General features: G+C 42.2%; 1 protein-coding gene across 31 annotated transcripts in view; it reads left to right on the plus strand.

Annotated features, from left to right (window-relative positions):
- Positions 1 to 18145, plus strand: part of MAP2 (microtubule associated protein 2) — a 232167-nt gene that overhangs the window by 18442 nt on the left and 195580 nt on the right. The gene's annotated exons all lie outside the window — the stretch shown is intronic.

The raw sequence follows: 18145 nt of genomic DNA on the forward strand, positions 1-18145 counted from the left end.
CAGAGAAGCAACTCAGTCTTGTCATAATCAAAATCATCTCCTGCACACAGAAAATCCCTTTTGCTCTCCTAAGATTTCTCTGTAATACATGGGGAAAATTCTTCAGCATGGTGACACATTAGTGCTATTTCCTGAATGACATCTCTTTTTGTGGTTTCTGGTTGTCAGGGAACTGCCATCAGTGCCGGAGGGAGAGAGCAAAATCCAGAGGGATTCCAGAGAGCGTCCCGGGATTGGGAGAGGCAGCCCATCTTCTGGGGAAGAGAATCAGCATAGCACCAGTGGAGAAGGGGGGCAGATGGGGGAAGCGGCGAGGCGGTCCCATGACTCCTTGCCGGGGACCAGAGGGGAGAGTAGAGGTCCTCCGCTGCCTACGCCCTCCTTGCGCAGAAGGCTTTCGCGTAGAGAGAGTAGGAGGAGACTAGGCGTCAAAGAGCTTCTTTGCTGGAAGAAGTTTAAGAAACACCCACTGACGGATTCTGCCAGGGATTGAGACAGCCACGGGTGAGTGGCTGTCCGGACAGAAAAGGTTCGCTCAGGCAACCCAGCCAGGTGTTTGCACCGGCTTACGCATGAGCAACCCCTAGAACCACTACACTGGTTTTTAGCCAATTCTATTTTTATATTTTCTGTAGCCCTTTCCCTCTTAAAATGATACCTTTTCTTTCTCCTTCTGTTATTAAATCTTGCATCTTCAGACATCTTTTGTTTTGAAAAAGGCTTTCAAAATGGCAAGTGCTCTGATGCTATTAGAGCTAAACTAAACGCATATTTCATAAATCAAGTTGCATAGAAAGAAATACACGAGGGAGACTAAATTGTGGCTGCTCGTCCCACTTCTTACCTCCTGTGCATGAACTGCACCCTCTATTTTTGTAGTGTACAGATCGCCCAGAGTTCAGAGTCCTGTGGTCCTCTAGTCGTTGAACTCCAAACCCCATCAGCCCAAGGTCAGCAGGGCCAATGATGAGAACATTTGGAGAACCGTAGTTTCTTCACCCACTCTGCTCTACTGTTAACCTGGCATGCCTCTAAATCTAACCATGCTCTCAAAGTGAGCAAGTTTTAGTATTTTCAACTGGAGGAAAGTGAGGGAGGCTGTCACTGAGCTCAGTTATCTCTCTCTCTCTCTCTCTCCCCCCCCACGCACGCGCCTTTCTTGATAATATACAGATCATTTTTGCAGACCACAAAAATCTTCCTTGACACAGCAGGCCTTTTGAGGATGATATTCTTCCTCTTTTGGGGGTGGGAGAGGGAAGCACGGAGGAACCGTCTCTTACTCCATCTCTAGGAATACTATTGGGAGCTAGTCTAGTGGAAAGTAGGGAACCACATGCAGAGGAGGGATTGCTGGATCTGAGTGACAAGAGAAGGCATGGATAGTGTGCATTTTGAAGTGGCTGTTTGGACTCTTGACAGTCTGCCTTGTTGCAGAAGGAAACTCCAGTTTTGGGGTGGGTGAACAACCCTAAGGGAGAGAGTTGGGTTGTCTATGAATTGTAGGGACAAGGTAGTGGAGATAAGCTTCTTTCACTTGCTGGTCTAATCCTGGCAGGAAGTGGAGCAATCTTCATTTTAGGCCACTTTACTTAAAGCCTGGATGAGATACTAGATAGACTGAAGCCACTTGCTTTCAATTAATTAGAGTATTCATTTTCCTCTACAATGTGAGAATTATTGCAACAATGTCACCTGGGATTTTGAACAGATTATGATTGATTGATTATATTTCTGTGCCCCCTTTTCATTCAAATGAATCTCAAAGTGGCTTACAAACAATAAACGACAACAACATAATAGAACATCGCAAAAACAACATAAATCATGTAGAATAATTAACAAATCATCAGTAAAACAATTACAAATCATCAATAAATAGCAGTAACAGGGTGAACAGCTTTGTAAACAGAAGTGATTGTGGATGTTAGCAAACACAAAATGGTATTTTTGAGCCTTCTTTTAAAACTTACAGCATTTCATAGTGGGGAGAGGTTAGAATAATGTTTGACTCATGTAGTGAAAGAAAATGCTATAAACTGTTGTTATATAGATGATACTCCCCATTTCTAACAAATTATTTCCCACTAATGTCCACATTTTCCCTACTAATCCAGAAAGCTGTTCCGCTTGGGTTCATAATCACTTGCTGAGAGCACCTAGAAATCTTTAATATTTCTGGAATGCATGAAGTTGCCATATACTGAGCCAGACTATTGTTCCACATGGCTCAACACTGTCTGTTCTGCTAGCAATGGCTCTCCAGGGTCCCAAGCAGAATTCCTTGCCAGAGATGCTGCCCAATTAACTAGAATTGCCAGAGTTGGCACCTTGTCCTTTCTGCACACAAAGCCTGCACTCTTGCTACTAAGCTCAGACCCCTTTTCTAAGTGGTCGTACCACGTTCTTCATGGGTCTGTTGCCTAAAAATGTGGAAGCACTCCTTTAAAATGGTGCATGTAAGAATTAAATATTTTCTTCTGCCCTTCTGAAAGGTGCTGGGGATTTCTTCTAGCTAGTCAAATGAATTAAAAATGGCAAGCTTGTCAATAACTTGGTAGATGAATGGGGAATAGCACTTTCAGAAAAAGAAAAGAGTAACAGAGTTGTGAGATGTATAATTACTCAGCAGCACCTACAATATAATGTTGCCGTCTTCTTCTAATCATTTCTGATGCCCTGTTACGTTTGTCACTTGAAGAATGCATGCTTTGTACAGTGAGTCGCCTTCTTTGTGCATCTGGCACTTGGAGAAGGTGATGAATTGGAAGGGCTGACTTGTGTTGAGTGGGATGTTTGTACACTCAGAGAAACAGGAATGCAGTCACTGCAGCGTTTTCAGGTGTGTGGGGAACATTAAGAGGGACTTAATGTGCGGTACTTTGTGTGGGTGGCAGTATGACTAAATAAAAAACCCCCACAGTTTCCATCCATACTGATGTAGAGGTCAACTAACTATCATTCACTCACTCACATGAAAACCATGAATAGGCTACTATGATGCGCAAGAGTTGTGTGAGAAGTAACTAGAGGAACATGCCAAGGAAGAGTCAGCTCAGATTCTCCAACCCATGTTGCTGCTCTCAGAGAGTTTTAAAAAAATGTTTCTTGGCTCTGAGGAAATACTGAGATCCAATAACTCAACTGCCACCCATGTAGGGGAAGCATAAAGCACTTCCACCCACACACAGGAGGGGGGAAAACCATGTGCTCTGATGGCATCCCCTCTGACAGGGGTGGGCGCCACTTTCAGAGTCAAGGCCTGCATTTGGGAAAATGGGAAAATGGTTAGGCCCACACGCTAGTGACACATTCTGCCGTTTGTAAGTCCATCTTCCATTCATTTTTCTTCCTCATTCTTATTCACACTGGCCCTTGCACAGGCACACAAACACTTAACAGAGCAATCCACAAAATCAGCTACCATCTGCTCCCTTCTTTCAGGCTACAATGTGAACCAAATTTACCTGGGAGTAAGCCCCATTGAATACAATAGAACATCTCAATATGTGGGACTAGGATTGCTCTGTCATTCAACCTCTTCCAGTCCTATTCCCCGCCCCTCTCTTTTCTCCACACATGTGCCTGCACACACACACAATCATATCCTTTCATGCACAACCATACAAGCACCCACTATGGCTCAACCTGGTCCTGGGTTGTCCATGTCTTTGTATGCTAACAACAAGACCTCAAACATGACTCAGTAGCTGGCTAGCTGGCAGCCATTACGGTTCCCTCAGCACAAGTGCAATTGGTCTGCGGCAGACCAGGTTGTATCAAAGATGAAGCCAAGGCTGTGTGCCTGGTCAACAGGGTGAAGGCTGAAGCTGCTGACAGATATGGAGAGCAACTAAGGAGAGGAAAGCTTGGGAGGAAGGAGAAGTAGGCCAAGCTGTATTAAAACGCAGTGTTATTAACAGCAGAGGTTAAAATATCCCATATTCGAATTAGAGGGAGCTTATCTGTCGTGGGTGAAAATAACTGAAGGGGAATCTCTAACAGCAGTAATGCTAAATAATGCTGAGTCATTCCCTTTCTCAAAGCATTGCATTGCAAACAGTGAGGATACATTGCAGGCACTGAGGTTTTGCAGTGTTCAGGCCGCCATCTTAACAGCTTCTCCCTTCAAAGTGATGGGGATTTTGCTAGTTTGAAGTTCAACACAGGCTGTTCTGAGGAAGAGGGAAATAGCCCTACACATATGTCAATCTAATCTCAAAAGAAACGATGAACATTCTTTTTACAAGAGCAATCAGATCCAGCATTGGCCATGGTGGTTTAAATGCAGTGCTAATGTTGCTAATTATTTCTTTGGAACCAACAGTGTACAATAGTACACATAGTAATTCCCTGCTATTATCAATGAATGCACAAGCAGTCGGCAGGTTCCTTGTTTGCTGCTGATCTCTGGAATATGAAACATGCAGGGAGAATAGCAGATGAATATTTCCCTTTAACTGATTCATTGGCACCAGGACAACTATCAGCATGGTTCAATTCAAGCCTTTAAACAAAACTGTACCAGTAGGTTTATGCTGCTTAAATTGAGCACCATTTGCTGTTTAATTTATGCTGCTTACATAGGACACTTTATTTTTTTTAAGATGCTCCAAAAGAGCATCTACCATAGAGGGTAGTAAATAGAAGGTCCCTCAATAATATGTCTAGTATAGGTGATTAATCTATAGCACAAATGCCCCAATTTTTAGTTTCTTTTCCTCTTGCCCATCTTACAAAGAGGGAAAAGCAGCTTCTGGGAAAGGTTAGTGGAATCTGGAAAGATACGAGCCAGAGGGATCTGGTATTATACAGGGAGGGGCTGTCACGTGCATTTTGCTCCAGCTGTAGCTCTGCCAATTCTGTGGCATCTTCCAAAAGGCTTCTTTTATTTCCTAGGCTGCCGGTTAATCTGCATTCTGATCCACCTTATTGGGTATAACAGATTTGAACTTTCAGGTGCTCATGTTGGCAAGCAGGTGAGACTTGAGAATTATGCAAGACCAAGAGCATCTGTCCAGAGCTATGACAGCTCAGAGTAGAGGCCTAATGCTGACAACAGTAAGCATGCACAGTATAAATGGAAGGCGAAATAACTGTATTGGGATTCCGGTTATTTTCATACTTACTTTGCTACATCCTTTATAAGAATCTTCGATAGTAAAAAAACAACAACCCCTAATTAATTAGTGTACAGAGAGGATGAATGAATAAAATCTCAATTTTATATAAAAAAATCCCAATATTACTATCTTACGCAGAACTTAACACTCTGGAGACCATCAGATCTAAGAGCCTGTTGAAATCATATCTATATACCAAAAACTATTTAGGACACTACTTAAAAGACGACTTGATTTTTTTCCTGCATTATATTCTTTTTATCTGCACTCCCTTGTGATAATGACAGTCTGGTAGTAGGTTTTCTGGAGTATTGTCAATTTTCAAGACATTTACTTCTTTGTGGAGTTTAATCTTTGTTTAAAACAGAAGGGAGGCTGTTAAAAGTAAGCAGTCAAAATTCTGCGAAAATTCTCTTGAGTCGTAGACATTCACCTGCGCAGAGCAGGAATATGTATAGCAAGCAGGCAATGGGATACTATGGTGGCCCAGCAGGCTTGATTTCCATATTTCTTTTGGAGCAGACGGTTATTTCAAATTGAATTGCTGGCCCAGCTTGCATGTCACATTAAAAACCATGGCTTAAACAAACTATGGTTTGATTTACTAGTGCATGCTGCTGAAGAAAATTACTACAATACAGGGGTACCTCTGGTTGTGGACACGATCTGTTCCGGAGTGCCATTCACACCCCAAAAAGTCTGTAACCAGAGCGGCGCTTCTGCGCATGTGCGAAGTGCGATAGAGCACTTCTGCGCATGCGCGAACCACGCAGAACACTTCTGCGCATGTGCAAACCACGCAGAATGCTTCTGCGCGTGTGCGCACAGTGAAACCTGGAAGTAAACACTACCGGGTTTGCCGTGTTCTTAACCCGAAAAAACGCAACATGAAGCGTTTGCAAGAAGAGGTATGACTGTACCCCAAGTCAGGTGGGAAATGTGCACAGGAATGCGTAATAGATACATGGTCGCACAAATACATAACCACCATTTATAAAGGCCTCAATATTCATTTTTTAAAAAAACAAAAAAATACATAAAATTGTGTACCAATGTAAAAAGCAAAAAGTAAAACGAAGTGCCTTCAATCCTAACCCCTCTCTCCTGGAAATTTAATAGGATGTGCTTCTGAGTAGACATGGTTAGGATTGCATTATAATTCATGCAAAGCAATGATATTGAGCAGCATAATCATGAAATGAAAAGTTCAAGTTTTGTATTTAAGCTGGGAGGAGTGCAATAGAGCTGAAAATCATAGTCAAGTTTCCAGTCTCTACCCTTTTCCAGCAAACGTGCAGTGAGCAAATATATTAAAAGACAAAGAGTATTTGTTCATATCTTTTTTTGCTCAGTTACTGAGTGTTCAAGTTTCCATTCCCCTAATGTGTAGAGAAAAGAACAGTGAGGAAAAGTACAGTGATGACCAGTGGAATCCACGTTGTTGTGCACACTTATTTTCCATATTTCTCCCCAACTCGTATCATGTTGCCGTTGAATCTGACTTGCTTAATTAGACCTCCTGCCTGGCTCCAGCTCAATGTGCCAAGATTCAGACAAAGTGACCCCACCCCTTCCTATTACTTTGCTTTCTAGGTTCACAGAGATAAAAGAGACACTTCTTTCCCCTCTAACTATGCTGGAAAAGAGGCCTCATTAAACCAATTTCTTGGAGGAATGGATACCAGCATGTTAAATGGGTTCTCTGTGCACATTGTGAAAGGGATTGTGTAACATCAGTTAGAGGCTGGACAGTGAGGCGACTCAGCAACAGTTTCCTGTGTTTTATTTTCAGTCATTTACAAATCACAGACCTGGCTCTTCAGGCATTTTGTTAGACCAGAGCTAAGCAACAATTGGGATGCTTTCTCTTTAGCATCACAGCTCTTGATAGCTCCTGTCCCATGCCTAAAATAATAAGCCACACTAGTGAGGCTCTAAAAGAAATGACCCATAAAGGATCGATGATGAGACAACATGTCTCATGTTGTGTTGCATGGATTTATATAAGAACAACAACCCAGTTTGCACTTAACACTAAACCCGGCTAAACCATGATTTGATTTAGGGCAGATCCACTCCATAAATTTAAAGCACAATCAATGCACACATCTTCCTCTAAAGAATCCAGGTAACTGCAGTTTGTTAAAAGTGCTGGGAACTGTAGATCTGTTAAGGGAGGGTGGACCACAGTTCCCAGGATTCTTTGGCAAACCATGTACTTTAACCATGCCCTTGATGTGCTGATGGTCTGGCTTTGTCCTAAGTGCGTCATCCAAAATGTCTTGAAACTGCGGTTTCCTCCTAATATTTTTCTGGGCTACCCCACTCAACAACTGTTGAAAGCAGCAGGGCCAACTCTAGATGGGGCAAGGCAGCAGATTTTAGAATAGTATTAAAAGACGGAAAAATGTTAATTATTTAGTGAATTGTGAGTTTTTAAATTAAAAAGCCCACATGTTTTTGGGTTTTAGTATCTGGTACATATGAGAGAGGGGGGACGCGGGTGGCGCTGTGGGTTAAACCACAGAGCCTAGGGCTTGCCAATCAGAAGGTCGGCAGTTCGAATCCCCGCGACGGGGTGAGCTCCCGTTGCTCGGTCCCTGCTCCTGCCAACCTAGCAGTTCGAAAGCACATCAAAGTGCAAGTAGATAAATAGGTACCACTCCTACGGGAAGGTAAACGGCATTTCCGTGTGCTGCTCTGGTCTGCCAGAAGCGGCTTAGTCATGCTGGGCACATGACCCGGAAGCTGTACGCCAGTTCTCTCGGCCTATAAAGCGAGATGAGCGCCGCAACCCCAGAGTCGGTCATGACTGGACCTAATGGTCAGGGGTCCCTTTACCTTTACCTTTAGATATGAGAGATGGTCCATCTTTTAGAGAAATAACAGTCACTAGTGTGATAGCACTGACATGCAAACGCTATGAAGGCTATAGATTGAGCCTTAGTTCTAGTGAGCTAGCTCTGCTATCTTAAACTGTGTTAAACTATGCTATGTTAAACTATGCGATGCACAACACCAGACCCTCCAAGTGCCCCTATTTTCAGGGACGTCCTGATTTAGGGAAGCTGCCCTGGTTTCTGATTTAAACCTGGAATGACCCACTTTTCCTTAGGATGTCCCTGTTTTCATTAGAGAAATGTTGGAGGGTATGGAGTTATCCATCCCTTGAGCCATCTGAAGGCAATCCTGTATAGGAAAGTTTTTTTATGCTTAATGTTTTATTATGTTTTTATATATGTTGGAAGCTGCCCAGAGTGGCTGGGGCAACCCAGTAAAATGTGTGGGGTATAAATAGTAAAATTATCATTATGGAATGGGGTGTTTCTGTTTTCGTCAGAGAAATGTTGGAGGGTATGCCACACCCTTTGTGGTTTAAAGAAGGAAAGGATTCCATGACACACTCTCCATCCGCTAAGAGAGAGATTTATGGCCTGCATGAGTGTGTGTGTGTGTGTATGAGAAATAATTAAATTAAATTGTGTTGGATGATGTCTTAGGTTGTGTCTCTGCAGTGGTGCTCAGTTCAGCAACTCAGAGATGGATGGATTTGACTCACACTCTCATATTGCGCAGTCAGCTTTGTTGTCTGCTATGTGCTATATTTAGTACAGGTTCCATTGCTGACTTAAATCTTCAGCCAAATTTTAATTTAAGAAGCCAGATTTTCTGGACTGTGAATGGCCTTGCATTTAGATCTTGCCATTTGAGAGATAAGAGTGACTTAATTTGAGAGCAGCCTCGCAATAAGTACAATTGCTGATTATTTGTCCTGGTGTGTGAACATTTGGCTTTCAGAGACCCTCATCTGGCAGACATGCAAATGAACGAGTAACATTAATAGTTAAGAGTGGGGCCTTTTTATTGTTTGAGGGGGGGTGGACTGTATGCTGAGACCCTTCTCATTCCTGAGTGCAGCAACTGTTAAAATCTAAGCAAGGATTCAGATTTCGGGAACAGCCAGTCTAGCTTCCTGGTGAGGTAATGGCCTATGTGTGGGGTGTTAAAGGATCAAAGGAAGGGGTTCTGTGCCAGAAAACAGATGGGTGGGCTATCTTTGAGTTGAGGAGTCACGAGCTGTGCTGGCCTGATTAAGCCCATTTCCCATATGGACTAGATGACCCTTGTCGTTCCTTCCAACTCGACAGTTCTGTGATTCTGTGATTCCTGCATTGTTCTTTATCAGTGCAGCCTTGGTTTAGACCCCTTACTTCTGCTCTGGTAATGCTACAACCTATTATGGTGATATCTGTTTACTCTGGCAGAGCTGCAGGAGATAGACACCGGTGCCGTTGCTGACATTTTTTAACACACATGCATACCAACAGTTCAAGAAAACCTGGCAATTACACCAAGAGCTGGTGCTCTTTATAATACTCATTTAAATCTCGGCCCCACCCCCTTCACCATGACTTTAAAATTAGAGTGAAGAAAAATGAGCAAGAGAGCCTTGCTGTCACTTTATTTTTGACAAGGCAATTACTGTGTTGTGTTCCATAACTCAGATCTGGATTTGTGGCTGTAGATGGAAATTGTTGTCTTGATGCTGGTGCTAAGTTAGAAAAAGAACTTAGTTTTTTTAAAAAAACACAACTTTATAGAGCTGTGTAAAGTTTCATTTAGTAGTTCAATGTATGTATGCTTATTTGTCCGCCACCCCATACTTGAGAGGAGGCAGGCCCTGTGGAGGCTTAGCCTGCTTTATCTCCACAAAGCTAGAGCACTCCATAATACCTTTACCCAGCTGCAACTCACTAGCAACGGCCACCCTACTCAAACTCAAGAGAGCCTCTTTAGTGCTGGTTAATGTCTATTTCACCCCCTGTCAAAAAAAATCAGCAATTAAGGCCGCATGGGCAGATTTAGAGGCCTACCTACCCTACTGCTCCAATTATTATCGGCAGAGACTTCAATGCCCAAACGGGAACAGATGATAACTGTCTATACACTCAGTACAACCAGTTCCTGGACCATGATAGCCAGACAGCTATAGGCGTTACTCGCCTCTCTAAAGATCACAAATGCAACTTTTCAGGGCTCTGCTTAGCCCTGGTCGCAAAACGGAGGGAACTGTTGATATTAAACGGCATCAAAGAGGGGGGCCGACCTGGGGAATACACACATTTTTCCAAGGCTGGTGGAAGTGTTATAGATTATATTCTAATCTCAAGATTCGCGTATGGCTTTGTCACGAAGTTTCAAGTGGGCCATAACACTGAGAGTTACCATCTCCCTCTAACTTTAGTGTTTGAAGGCCCGCCTTTCGAAAAATCCATTGCCAACCCACAATATACTCCCACGGTGAATTTGGGTATACCGGCTCCCCAAAGAATTAAATGGTCCCCCGTGCTGAATGCAGGCCTCCTTCAATCAGTGGAGCTAAAGAACATATATTCTGCTATTGTTTCGACTAACTCCACGGCTGTGGTCCTAGAGCTTTTTAAGATACTTATAGAAAAGCTGAAAACACAATTATCATCTGCGATACAGAATACAGCCATAAAGAGGGCGAGGGGTCTAGCAAGCTGGTTCGACGCAGAGTGCAGACAAACAAGGAAGCATTTGAGAACAATTTATCGCAAATATAGGAATACTGGGGCACTCCCTTTATTTACCGCATATATCTCCATAAGACGGAACTGCCAACAACTATTAAAGAAGAAAAAACAAAAAGCTGAGTAAATCGCATGGCAAAGCCTGGTCAAGGCTTCGCACAAGAAAGACCTAATTTGCTTTTGGCGTACCATATCTGGCCTACTGGACCAGGAGTGTAACAGACTTATTTGTACCGTTGAACCCCGAGAGTGGATCTGATACTTTCAATCATTGTTTTATTATAAGGAAGCTCAGTTTAACAAGCCAAGCGTGCAACCAGAGGTTTCACCTCACTGGCCACCTGTAAGCACAGAGGAGGTAGAGAATTTGATTGCACAGCTAAAGAACAACAAGGCCCCTGGCATAGATTATATTCCCGCAGAACTTCTGAAGACCAACATTGGGTGGTGGGCCCCCCTGCTGGCGACAATATTCTCCCACATTGATTCAACAGGCCTATTTCCCTAAGGGTGGGCCGAGGCGATAATCATCCCAATTTATAAAAAGGGCCCCACATCGGACCCAGCGAGTTACAGACCTATTAGTCTTTTACCTATACCTAGCAAATTATATGCAAAACACCTCTATATCAAATTAATTAGTTGGATGGACACTGAGGCTATCTTGGCGGAGGAGCAAGCTGGATTTAGGCAAGGCAGATCTACCATAGATCACTGTTTTGTCTTAGCACATCTTATTGACAAATACGCCAAGAAAACCCGTGGCGTCTTATATGCAGCCTTCATTGATTTGAAGGCTGCCTTTGATTCAATTTCATGAGTAAGACTCTGGGCCAAAATGAATACATCCAGTATAGATAAAAGATTGTTATTTTTGATTAATGGCCTATATAAAGATACTGTGTTGTACGTAAGATCCTCCACAAATGGTCAACTCATAGGCCCTGTACCAGCCACCAAGGGGGTTAAACAAGGCTGCATTTTAGCTCCAGCTTTATTTAACCTATATATCCAGAAGATCAAAAGAGACCACGAGGCTCTGGGCAGGAAATTGAAGCAATTAAATGCACAAATTGTCATCTCATCTGTCCTCCCAGTTGAATGACGTGGCCCAGGGAGAGAGGGAAAAATAGTGGAAATGAACAGCTGGCTTCGCAAATGGTGTAAACAGGAACAGTTTGGATTCTTAGATCATGGACTGCAGTTTCTTGAAGATGGACTTCTGGCAAGCGATGGGCTGCACCTCACAATGGTTGGGAGGAATGTTTTTGCAAAAATCTCAGAAACCTCATCAGGAGGGCTTTAAACTGACTAATGTGGGGGAGGGAGACAGTGCTCCTGAAGGTAGGAGTCTATCAATTGATGAAGATGATCATCCAAATGTCATAGACCAAATGGAGCAAACAGCACGCAGACCTAGTGGTGGGAGGAAAAAATCCTTAAATAAGAGTCACAGGGGAATGATTAATGGACTTCAATGTCTGTACACTAATGCGCAAAGCATGGGAAATAAACAAGATGAGCTTGAGCTCTTGGTACAGCAAACTAAATATGACATAATAGGCTTCACTGAAACCTGGTGGGATAAGTCCCACGATTGGAATGTAATAATGGAGGGATACAATCTATTTCAGAGAAACAGGCCAGACAAGAAAGGAGGAGGAGTGGCGTTATATGTCAGGGATGTGTATACCTGTGAAGAGATCCAAGATTTAGAACCTCAAAGCCAAAGTGAGAGCATTTGGGTCAAAATTAAGGGAGAGAAGAATAATAGTGACCTCATTGTGGGAGTTTACTATAGATCCCCAAGCTAAACGGAGGACATAGATGATGCCTTCCTGGAACAGATGGCCAAGCATGCAAAAGGAAGGGAGATAGTAGTAATGGGGGACTTCAATTACCCGGATATTTGTTGGATGTCAAACTCAGCCAAGAGCATAAGGTCAAACAGATTCCTCACTGGCCTTGCAGACAACTTCATTGTCCAGAAAGTGGGAGAAGCAACAAGAGGAACAGCCATTTTAGATCTGGTCCTAACCAATGTTGATGACCTGGTTAGTGAGGTAGAAGTGGAAGGATCATTAGGCGCAAGTGATCATGCTCTTCTGAAGTTTACTATACAGCGGAAAGGAGCAGCCAAGCATACTAGGACTCAATTTCTTGACTTTAAGAAAGCCGACTTCATAAAACTTAGGGAAGTGCTGGGTGAGATCCCGTGGACAGTAATACTAAAAGGAAAGGGAGTTCATGATGACTGGGAGTTTGTTAAGAGGGAGATAGTAAAAGCACAACGTCAGGCAATACCAATGAGACGGAAACATGGAAGGTGCCTAAAGTAGCCAGGGTGGCTATCTAAAAAACTTTTAACTGAGTTAAGATTAAAAAAGGATGTGTACAAAAAATGGAAAAGGGGGGAAACCACCAAAGAGGAATTCAAACAAATAGCCAGCACGTGTAGACACAAAGTCAGAAAAGCTAAAGCACAGAATGAACTCAGGCTTGCTAGAGAGGTTAAAAGCAACAAAAAAGGCTTTTATGGGTATGTTTGTAGCAAAAGGAAGAACAAAGAAACAGTGGGGTCACTCAGAGGAGAAGATGGTGAAATGCAAACAGGGGACACAGAAAGGGCTGAACTCCTCAGTGCCTTCTTTGCCTCAGTCTTCTCCGATAAAGAAAACAATGCCCGACCTGAAGAATTTGGAGCAAATGATTCAGCAGAGGAAACACAGCCCAGAATAACTAAGGAGATAGTACAAGAATACTTGGCTAGTTTAGATGTATTCAAGTCTCCAGGGCCAGATGAACTGCATCCAAGAGTATTAAACGAACTGGCAGATGTGATCTCAGAACCACTGGCAGTCATCCTTGAGAATTCCTGGAGAACAGGCGAAGTCCCGGCAGACTGGAGGAGGGCAAATGTTGTCCCTATTTTCAAAAAGGGGAAAAGGGAGGACCCAAATAATTACCGCCCAGTCAGTCTGACATCAATACCAGGGAAGATTCTGCAGCAGATCATTAAGCAAACAGTCTGTGAGCACCTAGAAAGGAATGCTGTGATCACCAATAGTCAGCATGGATTTCTGAAAAATAAGTCATGTCAGACTAACCTGATCTCGTTTTTTGACAGAATTACAAGCTTGGTAGATGAAGGGAACGCAGTGGATGTAGCCTACCTTGATTTCAGCAAGGCATTTGACAAGGTGCCCCATGCTATTCTTGTAAAGAAGCTGGTAAAATGTGGTCTTGACTATGCTACCACTCAGTGGATTTGTAACTGGCTGACTGACCGAACCCAAAGGGTGCTCATCAATGGTTCCTCTTCATCCTGGAGAAGAGTGACTAGTGGGGTGCCACAGGGTTCTGTCTTGGGCCCGGTCTTATTCAACATCTTTATCAACGACTTGGATGATGGACTCAAGGGCATCCTGATCAAATTTGCAGATGACACCAAACTGGGAGGGGTGGCTAACACCCCAGAGGACAGGATCACACTTCAAAACGACCTTGACAGATTAGAGAACTGGGCCAAAACATTTTTTTTAAAATGATATTTATTAAAGTTTCAAAAAATACAAAAAATACAAAATACAGAAAAAAGAGTAAAGTTTTTTTAAAAATATAACAAAAAAGTAAAAAATAAACAAGAAACATACAAAATAAAACAGTTAAAAAAAGACATTAATTTTCCAAACCTATCTTCCCTAGACTTATTTCCCCGGACCTCCTCATACCTCCCTTTTTTGTATTCCAATTCAGTTTGTTAGTTCAGCAAATCCTTACCATTAAACTTTTGCCCAATTGTAAACCTTTTTTTTTTTCATATCTCTTAAAGCATTACAGCTAAAAACCTCTTAGTTTCTATCCAACATCCTTCTAAGATTCATTAATTTTACAATATTTCTGTAAATAGTCTTTAAATTTCTTCCAGTCTTCTTTGACCGACTCTTCTCCCTGGTCTCGGATTCTGCCAGTCATTTCTGCCAATTCCATGTAGTCAATCACCTTCATCTGCCATTCTTCCAGAGTTGGTAGATTTTGTGTCTTCCAATACTTTGCGATGAGTATTCTTGCTGCTGTTGTAGCATACATAAAGAAAGTTCTGTCCTTCTTTGACACCAATTGGCCGACAATGCCCAGGAGAAAGGCCTCTGGTTTCTTCAAGAAGGTATATTTAAATACCTTTTTCAGTTCATTATATATCATTTCCCAGAAAGCCTTAACCTTTGGGCACGTCCACCAAAGGTGAAAGAATGTACCTTCAGTTTCTTTACATTTCCAGCATTTGTTGTCAGGCAAATAATAGATTTTTGCAAGCTTGACTGGGGTCATGTACCACCTGTATATCATTTTCATAATATTCTCTCTTAAGGCATTACATGCCGTGAACTTCATACCTGTGGTCCATAACTGTTCCCAGTCAGCAAACATAATATTATGTCCAACATCTTGTGCCCATTTAATCATAGCAGATTTCACCGTTTCATCCTGAGTATTCCATTTCAACAGCAAGTTATACATTCTTGACAAAATCTTAGTTTTGGGTTCTAACAATTCTGTTTCTAATTTTGATTTTTCCACCTGGAAGCCAATTTTCTTATCCAAATTGTATGCCTCCATTATCTGATAATAATGAAGCCAATCTCTCACTTTGTTTTTTAATTTCTCAAAACTCTGCAATTTCAGTTTGTCTCCATCTTGTTCCAAAATTTCCCAATATTTCGGCCATTTGGCCTCCATATTGAGCCTTTTCAGAACTTTCGCTTCCATCGGTGACAACCACCTTGGGGTTTTATTTTCCAATACATCCTTATATCTTATCCAAACATTGAACAACTGGGCCAAAACAAACAAGATGAATTTTAACAGGGAGAAATGTAAAGTATTGTAAAAAAAATGAGAGGCAATGTAAAGTATTGTAAAAAATGAGAGAAATGTAAAGTATTGTAAAAAAAATGAGAGGCACAAATACAAGATGGGTGACACCTGGCTCGAGAGCAGTACATGTGAAAAGGATCTAGGAGTCTTGGTTGACCACAAACTTGACATGAGCCAACAGTGTGACGCGGCAGCTAAAAACGCCAATGCAATTCTGGGCTGCATCAATAGGAGTATAGCATCTAGATCAAGGGAAGTAATAGTGCCACTGTATTCTGCTCTGGTCAGACCTCACCTGGAGTACTGTGTCCAGTTCTGGGCACCACAGTTCAAGAAGGACACTGACAAACTGGAACGTGTCCAGAGGAGGGCAACCAAAATGGTCAAAGGCCTGGAAACGATGCCTTATGAGGAACGGCTAAGGAAGCTGGGCATGTTTAGTCTGGAGAAGAGGAGGTTAAGGGGTGATATGATAGCCATGTTCAAATATATAAAAGGATGTCACATAGAGGAGGGAGAAAGGTTGTTTTCTGCTGCTCCAGAGAAGCAGACACGGAGCAATGGATCCAAACTACAAGAAAGAAGATTCCACCTAAACATTAGGAAGAACTTCCTGACAGTAAGAGCTGCTCGACAGTGGAATTTGCTGCCAAGGAGTGTGGTGGAGTCTCCTTCTTTGGAGGTCTTTAAGCAGAGGCTTGACAACCATATGTCAGGAGTGCTCTGATTGTTTATTTCCCATGCTTTGCGCATTAGTGTACAGACATTGAAGTCCATTAATCATTCCCCCGTGTCTCTTATTTAAGGATTTTTTCCTCCCACCACTAGGTCTGCGTGCAGACAAGAGGTGGGTTTCTCCTAATGGGTGAATTGGCACTCATGGTTTGTTTTCTGCAAAAAATAATATGCAGTAAGCCCAGGTTTGCTCTGCATTTGCCTCACTATGCCAGGTATGGCATGGTGTATTTTCTTCTGGGATATTTGAATGATGTCATGTTAATTTAGCTAACCCCACCCTTTACTCTGAAAGCGGTGTAGAGAACCTGTGGCTCTTTAGCTGTTGCTGTACTACAACATCCATCATCTCTGACCATTCGTCATGTAAACTGGGGCCATTGGGAGTTGGAGTCCAACAATATCTGGAGGTAATTTACACTAAAGAAAAAAAGAATGTTTAAATTTATGAAAACACTGGCAATGTTTTTCCGGTGAGCCTGGTGAGGAACCTAGGGACACGAGGGGAACCTTGGAGGCTGAGAAATGAAACTCTAAACCAGAAGTGGCTTATTAACAAAGTGCTGCTTCTGTCAGAGATATATGAGGTCATGAGAAAAGGTTGACAGTGAGCAGTGAGGGTTCATAAAATATTAGGGCAAAGTGGAATCAGCCATGGATTCAATACTGCTATGATTTAGTACATTGCTGTTGCTGGCAATGAAAATTAATTTCTGGTATGTGTTACACAGACCAAAGTTTTGCTTATATACAGAAAGAAAGTAGCTGATCCACAATAAAAAAAATAAGCACTGGCAGGAACTTAATGCTTTTCTTAGAATCTACTGAATGTCACAAAGTATTGCGGGGTAGTAAGTCAGTTTAGGGTTGTTGTTTTTTAAAGAGAGTTCTTCCCCAAGTTTGATCTTAAGTGAAGGCTCACCTGCAAAATGTGACTGTCTTAAGAGATGCTGATTTGGGAAGGTTTTTTGTAAACCATGCCAAAGCGAGGCATTAACTGGGACAATGAAGAAATGGCTACTCTCCTTTTCAAAATGCAAAAGCCTTAGATCTGCCTCTAGTTTTTGTTGCAATAATTTTCATTTAGTGCAGTACCAGAAAAATTGTGTCAAATAACTACTACCCATTAATTATACCAGGGAATGTGAGAGCAGAAAAGAAAAGAAAAGTTGAAACAGGTGCACAGATAGACATTTAAACAGATGGAGCATAGAATGACTGATTTTGCTTCATGGCCAGGGCTACCATTATTGAGCTGTGACCTGCCTGGTCATCAAACTTCAGTTTTATCTGTTACACCAGAAGAATCTGACACTAAAGTCTGTAAACCATACCTGAAGGTCAGGAGTTAAGCATCTTTGGACTGGCAAGATTGTGTGCATGACACCTTAGTATATCATAGTACCATTATCTGGTTTAGAACTTAATTTTAACATTGAGAGTTTTGCTGGAGACAAATAGACACACATTCAATCTGCTAAAAGTTAAGCCATTTTTAAAATAAAAGTGTCAAAACATCCTCGGTGTAGGTATGTGTTTGATTAATATGCTAAGTAGATTAGGGCAGCTAAATCCAAGCCATGTTCCTTGACAATAATCCCAAGATGTCTGTACTTGTAGAGTATTCATGAGGGAAATGAAATCCACTTTTGCAGTGGGTGTTTTTCACCTCTCCTCATGCAGCCTCTGTGTGCCCCTTAAACCTATTCTATCTCCCCTCCAATTTTCCAGAGCAGATTTTTTTGGGGTGGGCAGGGGTGGGAGTCACCACCTCCTCTATTTGCACATGCAACAACTTAGTTGAATCCTCCCCATAGTTATAATTTTCTAGTCGTATACTGTATAACATTTTTCAGC

The sequence above is a fragment of the Podarcis pityusensis genome, assembly GCF_964106645.2.
Source record: "Podarcis pityusensis genome assembly, chromosome: 1".
In the NCBI taxonomy this organism is placed as follows: Eukaryota; Metazoa; Chordata; class Lepidosauria; order Squamata; family Lacertidae; genus Podarcis; species Podarcis pityusensis.